Consider the following 18383-nt stretch of genomic DNA (forward strand, 5'->3'; position numbering starts at 1 on the left):
TTAATGCTCAGTAAATGCGTTAAGACGGAACATGTCCCAAATGACGGTCCCAGGGGATATGTCCATGTCTTTCCTTCCTTTAACTGAAATGAATTATTAAGACACAGAGAGAACCATCTCTCAACAGTGATCGTACCACAGCCGACATCCACCTTGCATCTCACTCTGTTCCTGGCACTTTGCTCAGGACTTTGTGCGCACGGCGCCGTCGAACTCCCAGGGCAATGCCGTTAAACGGGCACGACTTTTATTCCCATTTTATGGCTAAAAAGTAAGGCTTTGAACAACTCGTGGTAGCAAAAAGGTTGGAAAGATGAGAATGTACGCCAGGCGGGACTTTTATTTCCAAAGCACATCCGCACTCCCGACCACACCCATCTGCCACCTCCCTTCTGCGGCCCTGTCACATTTCCTTTTTGCAGACAAAGAATACTACTCGGAGGGCCACCGGACTGGTTGTACAGCAAGCTCAGAACGTTGTGAACACGTGAGGTTGCAGGCTTCAGGGTGGTGGTGGCTGGTGGGAGAGCTGTAGGTATCAGGGCAGCTGGCTTCTTGGCCTAGCTTTGCCGCTTACGTGCTGTGCGGCTTTGGACTAGTCATTTCACTCCTCTGGACTTCGGGTTCTCCAGAGATAAAATCAAGAGATCCGATTCTGGTGTGTGAAGGAGAGAGATGCTAACAGCAAGGTCTGTGGGTTCGAAAAAGGCACGAGGTTGATTCATCCCTGTCGCTACCATGGAAATACCAGACCCCAGCGAGTGACATTGAATGAGGATGAGCCGGGCTACGCATAACCCAGACCAACTCAGAACTTGAGTGGTTTAGCGCAACGGTGGCTTCCGCGTCACTCATACAGATTCCTCAGTAGGTTAGGCAGGTCTCCTGGGCTGTCTTCCAGCTGGTGACTCAGAAGAATAAGCCGCTCTGATCTCAAGGCATCCGGTTGCTGCCACAGGGGAATAGGCTTCTGGAGCATCTTGCACCGGCTCCTCCAGGCTTTAGCCAGGAAGTGACACCGATGTCCACCCACATTTCACGGCTCTGCCCAACTTCAGGCGGCTGGGAAATGGGGGGACACTCACGGCTGTGAAGAGAGCCGGAAGTAGTGTTTCGGATCCAGGGAACATGGCAGCACTGGACCCTTTGAATCTATAGGGTAAAGAGGAAACGTGCATGTATTAAGCGCTTCCTACATGCCGAGACCTCTGCACGTATAATGCTCCATTTGTTCTCCTTTACCCCTTCTGCTATCATCCTCGTTTTCCACGTGAGGACTTTGATTCACGGAGAGTCGGTGTGAATGCAGAAATCTATTCCGCTGGTAATTTCCCGAACTGGAGTTCTAGCCCATGTGCCTGATCTCAAAGCCCAAGCTTCTTACATCCCACCGCCATGTTTAAATGTAGTTGTAGGAATCTCCTAGCCTATACGATCACCGGGCCCCTCGTCTCTGAAACTTTGTACCTCTCCCGTCCCTAAATAAAATCCCTCTCAAGCATGAAAAGCAAAACAAAACTGATTTCCTTGGTTAGGTGAGATCTCACTGACCTCGACTGCAAGCCTCAGAATTCAACATAGTACACTTTGTACGGAGACGTAGTTTTTTCATATATTTTCCCATCGACTTGGAGTACTGCCTCATTAAAATTCTTTGAGATGTCCTATAAAATGAGAAGAGAGAAAAAAGAGAAAGTCACAGCCACGATGCATCAATCTCATAGCGGCACTCGATGGGTTAACATTCAAGGCAGGGGGAGATGTGTGATTTTCCAAAATCGTAGAGAGATGAGAAATAAAACGTGGACCGTCTGGGTCCCTCGTTCTTGAGCCCGCTTGTCAGAGCAGGTAATGATGCCTGAGGTGCTTAGAGAAGATCCGATCTCAAGGAGAAGATGTCGTACCCGATCAAATGCCATAGACCACTCCAGGGGTGGCGGGAAGCCATGGGACATGGCACTACAGTGGTCAGTGGTCACTCTTCGTAGAGTGGACTTCAGTGGAGGTGTGGGAACGGAGATCCGGTTTCAGGAGGTAAGGACTCGTAGATGGCGGGCGTGGCATCCGCTGTCAAGAAATTTGGCAGTGACGGGGCCCGGAGAAGTAAGTGCTAATTAAATTTGTTGACTGAGTGCTTTTTTTGGCTGTGCCAGTTTAGTTCTTATTTACTTCCTGCCCATTAATTCGATCGCTACTTAGGGAGCAGGAATCGGTTTTGTCACTGGCTATTTTAAGCGGTAATTTACGAAGGTCAATCTTCTGAAAAAAACCCATATGTATCACCAAGTCACCAGGGATTATTTCACAGTTACTCACTGTTCTGGATGATGCAGGCCGCTGCTTTAAACCTTTAACACGGATAATTAAACGTTGGCTCTAAAAGGTCAGAATTCCGTTCTTTTGTTTTTCGTTAGAGTGTCGTGGTCGAGAGCACGGGCTGTGGAACTCAGTGGTGCTGTGTGGCAGCCACGTCACCCTGGCCATGTGATCTGGCCCCTCCGCACCTTGCTTTACTTGTCTGTTACAACCGGGTGACGTGCAGGGACTTTGGGAGAATCGGATGGGTTAATATGTAATAAAGGGTTAGAAGGACATCCGGCATGCAGCAGGTGCTCAGTGAAATGTTAGCTACTTTCTAAATGTTTATCGAACGCCTGCTGTGGGCCGACATGGTTGGTGGCACAGGGGGTATAAGTGTGGACAAGATAAATAGGACCCTCGTCTTCAGAGAGCTCACGGAGCTCACTGTCCGTGTTACAGAGAAGAAAAGAAGAAATTCCAGCGCGTTGTCACACATGCTGAGGTGGGGGCAGGGCAGGCTGCTCCGGGGCACACGGGGGCGCCTCAGGCAGACGTGCAGGTACGGAGAAGGAGGCCATATCCCAGGCGTGTGCCCGGGGAAGAGGGAGGACCCTGCATCCACCCTTGTCTCTCCCCAGTTCCTTTCCCGCACCCGTCAGGCCGAGTTTTTAAAAACGTAATTCGAATCTGCTATGAACCTTTGCTGACTTCCCACCTCTCCTGGGATAAGGCAAACGTCCTTAGCCTGGCCTTCGGGCTCCTGCTTCAGGCTTCGGCCGTCTGCGCTGGTCTGTTCTCTCACCAACTCTCTCTGTGCTCTGGGGAATTCTGGCCATTTTGTTTCTCAGAGGTGCCACGTTTCTCTAGTCACATGCTCCCTCCCTCCGCACCATCTGGGCAAAATCAGTCTCTCCTCATCTTTCATATTTCAGATGACTGATATGTCCTCGGTGGTCTCCGGGGCCAGGAGAGAATGACCCACCTTAGTCCCCATGCCCTTGTCTGTCTCGGCACATGGCAGTTTATAAATGTCTGTGTGTAATTCTGACCGTTCGTGTCCACCTGCCCCAGTGGGATGTGGGCTCCAGACAGACTCGGATCTCAAATGTCCTGAAGCTCTCAAGCCCCAGCACTTAGCACCATGCTGTGCATAGCGGGCACTCAACGCGTATTTGCAGAGCGAACGAAGATGGCTCCCTGTAGGTGAGCACCTTCCAAACCCGCAGATCCAACCCGCTCAAGGCCCGGCGGAGCTCATCACTGACCGCATGGTCAACATCCGTGTCCGCTTTCACGGTGGCTGGAGTGAGAGGCTGAGACGGCCGAGCGCACGGCTGGCCCCTCTGGCCTTGCCAAGGGGGCTGAGGGACTCAAGAAGGCCAAGTGCCGCGGCTTCTGTGAATGGATGTGGAGAGCAGGGTGGGTGAAAGGTGTCGTGGGTCACTGAGCCCCCAATTTAAACATGTAGACCCTTGTCCTGTGCATTCAACTAGGAGGAGGAAGTTAATCATCAGGGACATTCTGCAATCGGAAGCTGAGACGTTAAGAGTGTGTTATGTTTCTGCTTATGGAATTCCCCGGAATAATCCAAATGGCTGGGTGAGTCCCAGTGGAGAGAGTGAAACCGCTGGAGTCACACAGTTGGGTTTTATTCCCTCTTACCAGCTGTAGGGCTTGGGAGAATTCCTCAGCTTTCTCTGTGTGCCTCAGTTTACACATCTGAAGCATGCAGATCATGTCATTTACTCACAAGGCTGTTGCAAGCGTTAGAAAGAATATAAGCGAGTGGCTATCACAGGACAGGCACAGATAGGTGCTCAATAAATGATGGCTGGTGCCTGTTATCCTCCTCCTCCTCATCATTAATTTACCTGGCTTCAGGAATCTGCCAACATAAAAAAAAAAAGTGGAAATTATTATTGCAAGAAAAAACAGTCGATAAAATTTACAAGTCTGTTTATGTGGTAACCGCTGTGCTAAGACTTGGAGTCACCGTAGTAAAAGAGAAACAAGAATTCTGAAAACCTAGAGCGTAGAGTTAGAGACGTTTTATTTATTTCTAAACAAACTTTTTCAATTGAAAGAGCAATTGGGGAATTATATCTATAAAAACTTGAAAAAAGAAGGAAGAAGAATTACCAATAGACTCACTACTTCAAAACAGCCATTGTAAATATTTTGGAGTTTTTTTTTTTTTTCTTCCATCCCTCAGTCTATGCTAATTATTTCCACTTAAATCTATGACAGGAGTATATTTCTTTGTTGTTGATAATGCTTTGAGTAAGTAATTTTTAATGACTGCATAATGTTCTGCATAATGAATGAATTTACTGAACCAGTCCACCTATCATGATATATTTGTGCATAAGGATTTTTCCATCTGTACTTTGAAACGTTTCCTTAAGATAAAGTCTCAGAGCTGAAATATCTGGGTAAAAAACACAGAGATTTTTAAGGCTCTTGAAACATCCTGCTCAACTGTTTTTAGCCATGTATAAGCAAGTCCCACCTATGTCTTAGAAAATATTTCTTATAATGTTCCTTTAAAAGCAGAGAAGATTGAAAATTCTGCAAAGAAGATACAAAGTTAAAGCCATATTAATCATCCCGGCTTAGCTCGGAATGCTAAATATTAATGTCCCTCTTTAGTATGTGTGGCATATTATATACAATTCATCTGGATATAAATAGTCCAGATTGTGACATTACATTATTCATGATGAATCAACTGTCCACGCTCTGTACAGCGCATCACTCAGATATGCAGCAGTCTCGCTAATTAATCAGCAGGTAGAAAATGGATCGCGTTCTTCAGGAAGGGGGCGTGAAAGGGTCTAATGTTTATTGAACATTTATTATGTGCCAGGTGCTTTATATAAATCATCTCACTTAATGAACAGCCCTTGAGGTCGGTAATTGATGTGCCACAGAGCCTTCTCCCACTTTCTCTTTCCCCAGGCTGCAAACGCCCCTCCCGCCTCCGCCCTGTGTTTTCACGAGTAACTTCCACTCTCTTGAGCACTCAGATAGGGGGTCAGGACAGCCACGGAACCAGAAATGCATCATTTTCCCTTGCAAAATCAGGAAGGTGAGTTAAGGACGATGAGAAAATGAAGAGCTTGGGAGGAAAGAGACAGGTCATGTGATGGTAGCCAAGGTAGAAATTCTAGTGGTTAGTTTCGATAAGCTTTTTTTTTTTCCCTCAGCTATGGCAAATCGAATGATTTTTTTTGCCTGTGCCGCCAGGGAACCCTCTGCTGGATGTGAGAAAGGGCATAAGGGATTCTGAATGGGCCAATTACTCTTTCAAAAACATTTAATTAGAATCTTCAGAAAACTTTAAAAATGCATTGGTCTTACTTCCCAAATACCGGCATCTATAATTCTCGATAATTCATTTGGTGTATTGCAGATCATTAGCCTTCAGTCATATGTGAAAGCGTAGAGGACTGTGGAATTTCATGCCATTCAGCAAAAGATGTGTTGTTGCATTTGAAATAAGTCATATACGAGGTATTTTTCGATTCACTTATAGCCAGGAGGGAGACCCTCAAGCTGAATTACAGAGCCCGGACGTGGCAGCTTGTGCTGGATGTGAGAGGCACAAGGACTCAGTTCTTACTCGCTTTTGAGTGAAAACATGTCCTCAGCTCACGAACCCTAACGTGAGACATACACTTTTTACTTTACTCTGACAACCATCTCAACTCCTTTCAGCCATAAGGAGGGAAATAGAGGATGGATGCGCCCCAGACCGTTTGGGGACCCCATCTGCACGTCTTGAATTGGGAGGGACAGAATAGATCTCAGCAACAGCCGAGTCTACGTGAGCCCAACGTCAGGACTCGGCCAGAAACAACAGGGTCGGGTCCTCATCTGGGCGTCTGCCATTGCAACCAGCCCCTGGAAGGCTGTAGGAAATCCGAGCATTTCACTGGTCCAGGTAGAAGCGTCTCTGTTTCTTTGTGCGCTGCTGTGATGGCCGTGAGCAATGCTGAAGAACTGTCAAAACATGGGCAGCAGACATGGGACAGGCTCTGGTGTCCTGAATTCTCAGAGAGGGAGCCTCTGAGCTTGGGATGTCTTCCATCCTACCGGTGGGCTGGAGCATCGCCGACCTATGGATGTAAAGCATCTTGCTAAAAGCTGCGATGTTTTCATTTCCGTTACTATTGCTACTGATACTATTGCTGCTACTGCTATTATAATTACTATTATTATTCCAATTACTATTTACTGCCATTACTAATCAGAGGGATAGGGCGAGGTCGAATTCTGGCTGCCCCAACTCTCAGGTTTGCAATTTTTGTCAAATCTCTTTTCTTTTGTTTTTCTTATGTGTAAAGTGAAATAACAATGTCTGTCATACAAAGATGAGGAGTTTGGAGAGAGAGGGAGAGCGAGGTTGAAGGCTTTTGAAAACCACATAGTGCTATATAATATAACGGATTATTGTTACAATTTAATTGATCATCTAGGTAAGAAACTCTTGCAGTGTTTAACGGCAAAATGAGAAATGTGTGCATTATAACCCAAAACTCTGAATTTCTGGCCCATGAATTTCTGTTAGAGAAACAAGTCATGGATCAATTGCAGCCCAATAAGAACCAAAAGACCAGTCAACTTAGTCATTTATCTTGAGTCTCCAAGTTCTAAATCAATATTTTATGAGATTCTCGCGGAACTAAGTATGTGAGCCTCATGGCAAAGCAGGGCTCCTACTTAAAGTTACCCATCGCTTTAAGGAATATTCCCAAAGGTTTGTCCATTTGAGTGATGCTTTATTATCTTTCTGTTAAAAAAAAAAAAAAAAGCCAGACATACCATTCACTCTTAACATATCGCAAGTGAGGATATGGTAGATTCCTACCAAGTCGTCCAGGAGGTGGGGGAACCTGTTTACCCCTGCAGATATATTTATATGCTTATCTTTTCTTTGAAAGTAAGTGCTATTGAATACACACTGTTTCTGCCTTCGCGGTGGCTTCAGGAAAACAGCAAAGGCAACATTCTGGTAGCATCTAGCATCAGTGGATCTCAGAGTCCCGGGAACAGCTCGGGTGCTCTCTTCCAGATTTATCACCGATGGTGGGTTTTTGTTTTTGTTTTTTGTTTTTGTTTGTTTGTTTGTTTGTTTTTGCATTGCATTATGTTTAAACACTCAAAGTGTTCAGGGAACAGGGAACAAACCAGCCTGCAGGAGTTGCGCATTGCGTTATGTTTAAACACTCAAAGTGTCCAGGGAACAGGGAACAAACCAGCCTGCAGGAGTTGCTGGAGGTAATGCTATAAATAAGCTGGGGGTATTTCAGTTATTTATTTACTTATTCAAAATTTCAGTAAGACCCTTAAACTTAATAACTGTGCTCAGGAATGTCTAGTATAGTGTTGTTTTAAAAAACCCTCTAGAATCAGAGAGTCCAGTAGAGAAAAGAACTTTGAAGATCATCTTTCATCGCATGTTAAAATGGCTGGGCTTCAAATTCAGACACATCAGATTTTGAAGGCTGGCTTACCCGTAGAATAGCTATGTGACCTTAGGGGAATTGCTAGAACTGTTTGAGGCTTCGTTTCCTCATCTGTAAAACAGAGACAGTGACTCCTAAATCAAAAGGTTGTTTATAATAATAATAATGATAATTCATGAAAGCACTTAGCGTAGGAGCTGGCACACAGAAGTTGCACAAAACATGGTAGTTACTATATTTAAATATGAGGCAATGGGCCAATTACAGGCAATGATGCAATTGGAGAATTTAAAAGATAATGGATGTTAAATGAATTATTGGATTAAAATATAAATACCCCATTGTGAAGGTCACATACATCTTCCTACTTTAGAGCCTTAACAAGTTCACGTGCTTTGATTTTTCCGTTTACTTAATGGGTCAGAAGTCATGCCAGGGGAACTTTGGGTTCTTTGAGAGACAAAGCGAGAAACAAAGTTTAAAAAGAGCTTAACTGGGGACAGGGAAGGATGCTGGCGACCATTTTATGTACCACAGGTATTTGATTCAAAGATTTATCTTCCCAACGCTTTCTTATGATAGTTTCAACACATGGAAAGTTGAATTTTGCAGAGAACACACGTATACCAAACTCCTAGTTCCTAGAATTATATCTTACTCTATTTGCTTTATTGTATATCCATCTATCAATTCATTTTCCTTCCTTCCTTCCTTCCTTCCTTCCTTCCTTCCTTCCTTCCTTCCATGTTACATTTTTGATGCAATTTAAAGTAAGCTGTAGTCTGCATCCATATCATTAGAGTTTAATATTTATTTACAGTTCTTTTTTCTTGTAAAATTTACATACGACGAAATGCACAATTCTTCAGTGTAGCATTAAATGAACTTTTATAAAATTAAATACACCTGTATAACCCAAATACCTATAAGACACAGGACATTACGGTCACCCCCGGAAAGCTCCCTGAAATCACTTCTCTGTCGACCCTCTCTCCCTTCTCCTCCAGAAGCAGTAACTATTCAGATTTTTTTTTCCACCAGAGCCTAGCCTTGCCTCTTCTGATTTCGTATAAATGGAATCATATAACATGTCCTCTTTTGTGTTTGCCTTACCCCACTTGGCATAATGTCTGTGAGATTCATCTAGATCGTCGCCCGTATCGGTCGTTTCCTTTGCTTATCGAGTGGTCCTCCACTGGATGAAGATACTGTCGTTTGTTCAGTGCTTCTGTTGACGAACAACCGTCCCAGCTTTTGGCCACTCTACCCAGACTGACGGCTGACATTAACCTACAAGTGATTTTCGGACATACGCTCCGTTTCTCTTAGATAGCTACCCTCTAGGAGTAGAACCGCTGGGCCATGGTGCAGTTGCGTGCTTAGTTTTGTTAGAAACCTTCAGAACTTTTTACAAAGTGGTTGACTGTTTTACCCTCCCGCCAACAATGAACGAGAGTTCCAGTTCCAGGGGGCAAATACACGGCAATGGGAGAAAATTTAACTTTGGGTGGCGGACACACACCGCAATATACATGCGACGTAGTCTCGAGTTGTACACTTGCAACCGATTCGATTTTATTAACCAACATCATTCCACTAATTTTAATTTTAAAAAAAAAATGATAAAAAAAGAGTTCCAGTTCCTCCGCGCCCTCGCCAACACATGGCGCTTCAGTCCCTGTGACGGTAGCCTCTGTTTAGTCTCTGTTGGTGTACAGTGGCACCTCATCGTCATTTGAAGATAAAATTTTATTTTTCCCACATTTAATATTATTAGGGATGCATCTTGCAATCCATGTCAGTGTTCAAGTTGGTTTGCTGCTTTTTATCCTTCTCTCTCTCCCCGAGACAAAAAGCCCCGTTAAATCCATCATTCTTGTTGCAATCAAGAGCATCCTTTTTTCCTTTTTTTTTTTTTTTTTTTTTTTTTTTTTAGGAAATCCCAGGCTCAAAATATTGCTGCTACGAGCTCCAACACAGGGAACCATGTCTATGGTGTTCGGGATAGTATGCCAGGGGCCTCGGACTGTGCCTGATGGATGATGGATGAATGAACTAATGAATGAATGAACTAATGAATGACTTGGTCAGTCCTTGCATGAGGCCACTTTGGATCACCTGGGCTTCTGACTAAGCCTGAAAAACTGAGAGTAGAGGCATGGTCTCTATTATACCCTCCCCTCCCCCTCCAGAAGCCCTCTTTCCTAATTATTCTGTGCGACTAAGATGCCCAAGGGGCACACATGATGAATCCCAAAACAAATCTGTTAGAAGGTCAAAAGGCCCTGAGTCGATGGGAAGTCAAGATGTTGGAAACCCACGTCCAAGTTTCTGGGAGCCAGTCAGTCAGTACTTGGAAATGCTCAAAAGGGCAGGAAACTAATCACTTGGTTTTGATCCATTAGCTCAGCTGTAATGTAGCAGAGCTAATGCAGTCATAGGCAGCAGACAGCTTCTCTGACAAAAAAAAAAAAAGAGCCTTTTCACTTTTGCAATGAAAATTAAATGTGGAAGTAATTCCCTGCTCCTTTTTGGAATATTACGGTGCTATTAACTAGGCTAAGATCATTAACAAGTAATGACGTGAGGTTGCATGCATCATTATTTTAGGAGAGATTGAATGAAAATATCCTGTCGATCTTTTCTGCTTCTTGCCTCATCCCTGGCACTGCTAAGGACGGTCATGAATGTGTATTTTCTTATTAAAGTTACGGCTTTGGCCTTGGAAGAGGGAATCTGGGCTGTTAGGAAATAGACCGACAGCCTTTCTATTATGTCTTACTGATTTTTTTTTTTAATCAATTTTTTCTTAGTTACAAAATTAAGAGTGGCTCTTGCAAACCGAATTGCTCAGAAAATGGGTAGAACGTTCACCATAGGCTTGAAAGAAGTAAACTTTTCTCATTGCTCTTTTCTGAAAAAAAAAAAAAATCATCTATGGCAAATTACATGGACCTTGTTATCATCACTGGGGACTTTTTATTTTTTTATTGAAGTTATGGCTTCTAAAGTCCCGTGGAAGTATAAATTAAGACCGACACTCTGCCCCACAGAGACTTAGGAAATGCTCCTGGCCACGTGGCTTAGCCCAAAAGGCAGAACATCCGCATGGGAGGGGGGGAGGGGCTTTTGATTCTGAGGAAAAGGCCTTCATAAAGATATTATGAGTTCAGATGAGGAGTCCTCCCCTTTCCTCCTCCTCCCCGCACGCTACGCTAACTACACCGGTGACAAGTAGTGTGGCGGTGGCAAGACCATAAATAATCAAGAGTGATGCCGATATTGTCCTCAGTCCAGAGAGGTGTCACCTATGCCCAGCGTAAATATGTGCGGCAGACCGAGGGAAAGCAGAAGCTCTCCCTCTGCCGGGGTTGGCCCCCAGGTCCCCGACTCGTTTAGACAACACAGGTCTTCCAACTCCATTATCTCCGAAGGAAATGAACAAAGAGAACATAGGCAAACAAAATGCTCTCTAACGGTGAATGGACACAGGAGCAAAATCTGAAAGCTTCATTTTCCTTTCGAGTTCACTCCCAAATCTACATTAGACCTCCACGTAAATTTTAATGCTGGAACCTAACAAGTTGTGGTTCCTTAAATGTTTATTTCCCTCCTACGACAAAGGCAAATGTTTTCTTTGAGATCATTTCAACAAAGTACGAAACAGAAAATTGGAAGTCTCCGCGATGCTGTTTATCAGCAGCCATCGTTAGCATTTCGGCATGTTTATTTTCAGGTTCTCCAGCCCCCGACACACCTTTTGGGTAATTTACCAGAATTATGACGCTACGTTATGTACCGTTTCACACCTGCCCTTTTCTTCCTAACGTGCTTGCATGCGAATGTTCCCACGTCATTAAAAATTCTTCGTGAAATCTAAAAGGTCTTTTGAACTTAATACTCTAATTAGGGAGTTCTTGCATCGTTTTATTTGCACACACAATTAAACATCATGAGTTCGGGTTAGGATTTCAATTACACTCCGGTGGGAAATTCTTAGCACTCACGCAAAAACCACACGGTGACCTTTAGCATTTATTAGAGAGCTTGTCCTTTAACCTGTCTCGAAAGATAACCAGAAAAAAAAAAAAATCTCTCGTAGACACATCTCCGATCGAGTTCTTCACCCAGATGAAACTGGATTTCCAAGTCAGGGGATGGATGTTTTGGTCTGGACAGGAAGTGGCTTCCTGGTGGGTGGGATCGGAAGGGACAGCACAGGGCACAGTGGTCTTCTGTGGACCGCTGAGCCCAGAGGGGCCTGAGACAGAGAGCAGGAGCCCAGGACTCGGCCTTGGAGTCTGCAGCCTGGCGCAAGCTGGGACAGGATGGCTGAGCAGGACCATCAACTGCTCCCTGAGCAGCTGATGAGATAATCAACGTTAAGTCACCTGCTTTGGAGTCAGGAAGATGTGAGTCTGATTTCCGATTCTACAGTTACGAGCTGTGTGCGCCTGGGCAAGTTCTTAACCTCTCCGAGCCTCACTTTTCTCATGGATAAAATAGGGGAGATAACTATAGCGCCTTCATGTGATTGTTGGGGGAACTAAATGGATAATGTGTGCGAAGCTCTTAGTAAACGCCGTCAGCAAATGGCACCTGTTGCTGGTTTTTATGATCAAGATCGTCACTGTCTTAAGTTTGCCCAACGGTGGAGACATTTGAGCGGTGTTAGATACAGTGGTTAAATACGTACGCTTGGGAACCAGTCTTCGGTCGGAACTCAGTTCTAGCATGTACCGGTATGTGTCCTTATTTCTCAGCATCTCTGAAAGTCCATTTATTTTTATCAAAAGTGCATGTAAAGAAGAGTATCCTGCTATGAGGCTGTGAGGACGGAATGATGTCATATTCTGTAAGTAAAAGGAAGATAGGCATTTCATTTACTTTACTGCATCGAAGCAGCAGAAAGTGATCTGAGAGGCATGCCAGGGACAGAGCTGTGAAAATGGCAAATGGCAGGCACCTCTGCCCTCGTGAGAAGCATCATATTTGCAGGGGGTGCGGGTCGTCGTGTGTGTTTACATTTCTGCATTATCTGTTAAAATGTTCAATTCTGATGAGCTGTGTAACTTCTCCAAGGCTGTGCTTGGCCTTCTACCCGGAAGGGGTGGGGCACGTTGAAGGGAGTCATGTGTGTTATTCACAAGCAGTTAGGACATTCTAGTGGGGGGATCTGAAGGGGGCAGGACAGGGCACAGAGGGAGAACAGAGGAAGGCTTGAACCCCAAAATTAGGTTATTGGAAGGACTTCCTGGGGCCAGCGATGCAAACATCGAGAACACCTTACATCCTTTTCCCACGGAGCTGTTCACGGCCTTAGGTGATCATGGGGCCTCCATCGCCAACACGGGTTTTCCTGGGCACTGAGTACGCTGCAATCTGGTTTTCTGGAATATCCTTTTTCATGATCATACATCATTTCCAGATAAGGGTCGCTCTCTCAAGAACAAAATCAGGAAAGAGAAAAGACTTGTCTAAAACCCCGGCCCGGGAGGAAGAATGGCTGAATAATAGGGTGGAGTAAATATTTCAAATGAAATATTCATGGTGCAGGAAATAGGATCCGTGCTTAATAAAATGATCATGCCAGCTTTCAGGGTGCCCCCACCCCCGCTTCTCTGCAAATTATGCCCCTGTCACCTGTCTCATGCAAACGTTAAAATGTAGAATTAATGTTCATTGTTAATAATACATTTCTAATTTCCAGTTGTGAAAATATAGCTTTTCCCTGTCTTAGAGGATCACCTATATTTCATCATTAACATTTTGTCATCAGAGGCAAGAATGATTTAAATGGACAATAAATCGACGGGCAAGCTGCTGCTCTGGGCTTGGGCAAAACCCTTTGGGGAAAGGCTTCATTTATCATGGGGGACTTAGCAGGGTTCTTCCGCTGATTTATGTGGAAGGGAAGGAGGGAGTACCCCGTGGAGGTTCTCGGGGCCCTGGAGGGGTAGTAATAATAAATAGAATACCCGGAGGACCAGCCGTCCGAGTCAGAGAGAGGGATGACACGTCTGGTCACTGGTTCAGCGCCTCTGAGCGCCCAGCTCAGCAGTTCCGTGTGTCCAACAGCCCACCGCCTGTCCCCAAGTGGTCCGCTCACTGGCACAGGAGACTCCGTGCAACCCACACTGAACGCTTTCTCCTCACATGCGTTTTTCATCCAGCGTCTCCTTTCTCTTCTACTTGGTTTGTCAAGCCAGAGACCTGGGAGTCACCGCTGGCCCCCTGCTCGCCACCCCCTACCCCCCAAACAACTATAGTTCCTTTCCAGCACTTCCTCTCCCACGAGCTCATGAGGTCCCCACGAAGGCCTGAGATGCAGGTGGAGCAGGATCTTCAACTCTTTTTTTTTTAAATTTTAACCTAAGAAATTAAGAAGCTCACCCATCATTATGCTGGTAATTAACCACCGTCAGGACGTAGGAGTCCAGTGCGTCTAATCGAGGGGCCCGTGTTCTTCGCGGCATACCCCGTTGGGTCAGGGAATCGTTTCCTTTTTTGTGTCCCACTTCGTTTCTTTTCCACCCTACAAAGCTTTCTGGGTCCTCACAATTGCTCAGCCTCTCCCACTGGGAGACGATGCACCCTCCCTCCGAGAGAAAAACACTGCGGCGAGGGACAGTTACCTGTCTCCATCAAAGCTCCTCCAGCCGGTGTCCCGTTCCCTTCGAGATCTGTTTTTGAATTGGTTTTGGTGAAGGCGGTAATGTAATGAAGATAAGCCGGCAGTGATTCAGTGCCATGAAGCTTCCCGCAGCGACATTTTCAAAACGACGCATGCCCAAACCTCAGACTTCTCACCTCCAGATGTTGGCGTGTCCGTCCTGCCCGGGGAGAACGATGCTCTTAAGAGTATGATCAGGGAGAGCAGTGTCAGAGAATGAAATGAAGATGCAGCCGGCACATGAGGAATATTAGCATCTTTCACTTTGACATTGGAGGGGAAGCACAAAACACTGACATTTCCGGGGGTAATCATGTCCCTTTATCAGAATGCAGCCCACTTGGCCCAGTGGAGGGACGGTGATCGACAAGTGACCTCAGGGCCTTCCATCTTCGGGTGACTTTGTTGTGCGGTATGCATCCTTGCGTACAATTTCATTCAGGCTGCACAAAAACCTGTTTCGTGGGACTTTTATAAGGATGCAGAATGTGATTCGGAGCCGTTAAGTAACTTGCTCAAGATCATGCAACAGGTCCATGGCGAGACAGGGGCCAGAATCCTAGATACACCGTGTTGGGGGGAATATCAGAGTTTGGGGCATCAAAGGAAGAGGTTCCAAAGATGGTTGGTGAGGCTTGGACTCAAGGACGGACCCAGACACACCTGGTTCTTAATGCGATCGCCCCACATGTGAGAGATGAGGTCTTGGGGTGAACTAATGAGTCAGTCAATCTCTCCGACGCTGCTTCTAATCTATAAAACTGGGGTAACTGCATCGACGCTCCTCCTCGCTTGTACATAAGGCCCCCCACTTAGTGGAGCTATGAAAGCGCTTGCGAACGGCGAAGTGCCATGCAGATGTCTGGGGACAAAGACCTAACCGGAGGAATTTCGTTTCTTCGAGCGGAGCAGCTTGCGTTTGTAGGCACTTGGCAGCAGTGGGAAAGAGGATGAGATAATGAAGACCCTTTTACGACCTTGAAATCGTGTCTGTTAAAGTTCTCTGGCTGCAGGTAACAGAATTCAAGTCTAAGCACTATGGCAGTTTATGGGAAAATGCGGGCGATGCGTTCAGGGACATTTGAGGGTTAAATGGGAAGAGGTGATGGGAAGGTTGGGAGGGGGTGGTATTCTGATGACAGGGCTGGTAGATCAGTGACTTCTTGTCAGTGGGCCCGACTTCCTGAGCACCCATATTTCCACTCTCTTCTCGATAGTACTCAAGGATTGTCCTCTATTTTTTTTTTTTGGTCTCCAGCCTGGGCCAGAAATGGTTTTATTCTCATACTAATCTAGGAATAAGCATGAGATGAATTATTTAATGACTCCTTTCAGCCCCTAGTCCTTGTGAAGACTGACCGGCCCTCAGAGTGTCTGCATTTTCTTCATGGGATTGCCTGGCCCTTTCTCTATGGGTCCCTAAATAGACTGACCAGGCCCCATGATGGACTTCTATGAGTTTTCGAGTCCTTCTTTCTTGAATGAACTGGTTAACCCTGAGAGGGTCTACACCTCAACTGCCTGCTTGGACTAGATTAGTAATAAGAATGTCTGAGACCTTCATCCTTTGAGTGGACCTTCTCAGTGAAACCAATACCCGAGACTGGACGGTGGCTAGCATTCCAGAAGCCTCAATCCCCAGTCTCCTGAATGGAGTGGTGGGCCTTCAACTCAAGTGATTCATGTTTCCTGGAACCCTTACGCCCCAAAGCGGAGCATCCGTCTCCAGACGCAAAATTGCCCCAACTTTGGTGAAAAGCCCTTGTTTCATGAAGACAATCACTTACCTCGGATGAGCTATACCGCAGAGGAAGTTGTAGGATGGGAAACTCTGAGACGAAGCTCACTCGTGTGCATTTCTTTCCTTCTTTGAAACCTCTGTGAAGCCACTCGTGTGTGGAGCCACTCTGTGAAGGGTTCTGGCGGCTGTGTCCTGTGGGCCTCCTCAGCACCTGCATCTTTGCTGACGTCTGCTCGTTAACGATTTAGGCTGAAATGAACGTGTTTTGGCTCAATCGCTGCTATTATTTCCTGTTGTATATCTTGGGAAGAAACCTTGGACGTGTGTTCTAACAGTAGAACCAAAGATGTGACCCATCTGTGCTGATGAAGCGAGAAAATTCAACCCGGTTGGCCAAGGAGATGGTGGTGTACATGAACGCACGAGGCCTTCGGCGGGGATCCTCCGGGTGGGATCTAATATAAGAATTGATACTAAAGCTCTCAGGGAGGCTGATGATATTTTTATCCACTAGCCTTTAAAATGACTAGGTATATCCCAGCTCTGATCATCTGCTGGTCACCAAAGTGAGCCCCAAACACAAGCAGATGTTATAGTTCAAGGTCTTTCATTTACGTCCAGACAAACCTTAAGGTCCTTCAGAAATTCTCCGGGGGTGGTCCTAGGGTGGGGGAGCGATGTATGTTATGGGTGCCGAGCAGCCTGAGTCTTGGATCCCAATTCCTCTTTTTATCCAGAGATATTCTGGGGTTTGTTTGGTTTTGTTTTCATCTGCGTTAAATATAGAGTTCCAGATGTCTTATTTTGGGAGCATCTTATGTCAGGTTTTGAGACACAGAAACAGACTAGCTTACTGAGGCAAAACAGGAATTTAGTAAAGAAAAATGAGAGGACGCCGAGGAGGAAATGGGAAGCTGGACGAGCAGGCCGCAGGGGGCTGGGACCTGGGACAGCTCCAGGATCTCGGTCACAGGAATCCAAGGCCCGCTCTTCAGGGCTCCAGTGGTTTTGGGGTTTTGTGTTAGGAAGCGGCTTTGGGTTGTGTGTTCAAATTCCCAGGAGCCAGAGTCTGACAGATTGGCTTAGAGCAGAAGTGTGACTGGGTTGGGCAGGTAGGGTCATCCTTTGGCATTTTTTTTTTTTTAAATTAAGGTAATATATTGATCGCAGTGATGAGACTGTATTGGAAGCTGCCAAATGAAGCAGGACCTTGAGCTGCATGACCAAGGATCAAATTAGGGCACCATTTTTTGTGTGTGCTCATTTTCCAGCAACAAACCAGTAAATCTATGCCACCCTTCCATGCCGCCCTTCCCCATTCCCCTCGACTCTGGGTTTACCTGAAGCCCTCTTTGCTGGTAGCTTCTCTGTAGCTTGAATCAGGCCTCCACACTCTCCCCAGAGAGACCAGAAATACCTTGATCGACATTCCCACCAAGACAGTGTGAAAGGAGTGATTCGCCAAAGGAAGGTCGAGATGATATGGCCAAAGGACGTGACCATGGATGCTGGATAGGGACAACTGACCACTGGCACAACAACAGAGATGTCATGCCAAAAGGAAATGAAAAGAAGCTCACAGACAACTGCTCTGAATATTCATACTCGATATTCTGGGCAAACCAATGGTCTAGGCCAGTGGTTCTCAAAATGTGGCCCCTAGACCAGCAGCAGCACCTGGGACCTTGTTAGAAGGCAGCTTCCCAGGCCCCACCCAGACCTCCCGAATCAGACACTCCGGCAGTGGGACCAGCAGTCCGCGTTTTAATGAGCCTCCACGTGAAGCCGACACACGCTGCAGTTCGAGCATCGCCGATCCAGTTGATCACTCAAAATGCCGAGCGAACAATCAGAAGTTGCTCCCCCACTTCCAGCATTTGCTTCTGCACTCCCGGCTCCACAAAGGAGTCGAACCTCTTTCGAATGTAGTGTTCTCCCTCATCTCACGGGCACTGACAGACTCAGTTTCCCTGCAAGATTGCCGTATCGCGCTTACCCCATCAGTCCCAGAAATACCCTGTTGTCGCGGGTGACGGGATAATGTCATATTCCAGTTCCATTTTTTTTTTCTCAGAAAAGAGATCTATCGACCCAGGCTGGGGAATTCAGAGGTGTTCAGGAGTTACTATGACCAAGTTAGTTTGCAAAGTACTACTAGGTCACGAGGCTGAATGACAGAGAATGCTCAATGTGCTCTCTC

The sequence above is a fragment of the Pteropus alecto genome, unplaced genomic scaffold, assembly GCF_000325575.1.
Source record: "Pteropus alecto unplaced genomic scaffold, ASM32557v1 scaffold34, whole genome shotgun sequence".
Taxonomy (NCBI): domain Eukaryota; kingdom Metazoa; phylum Chordata; class Mammalia; order Chiroptera; family Pteropodidae; genus Pteropus; species Pteropus alecto.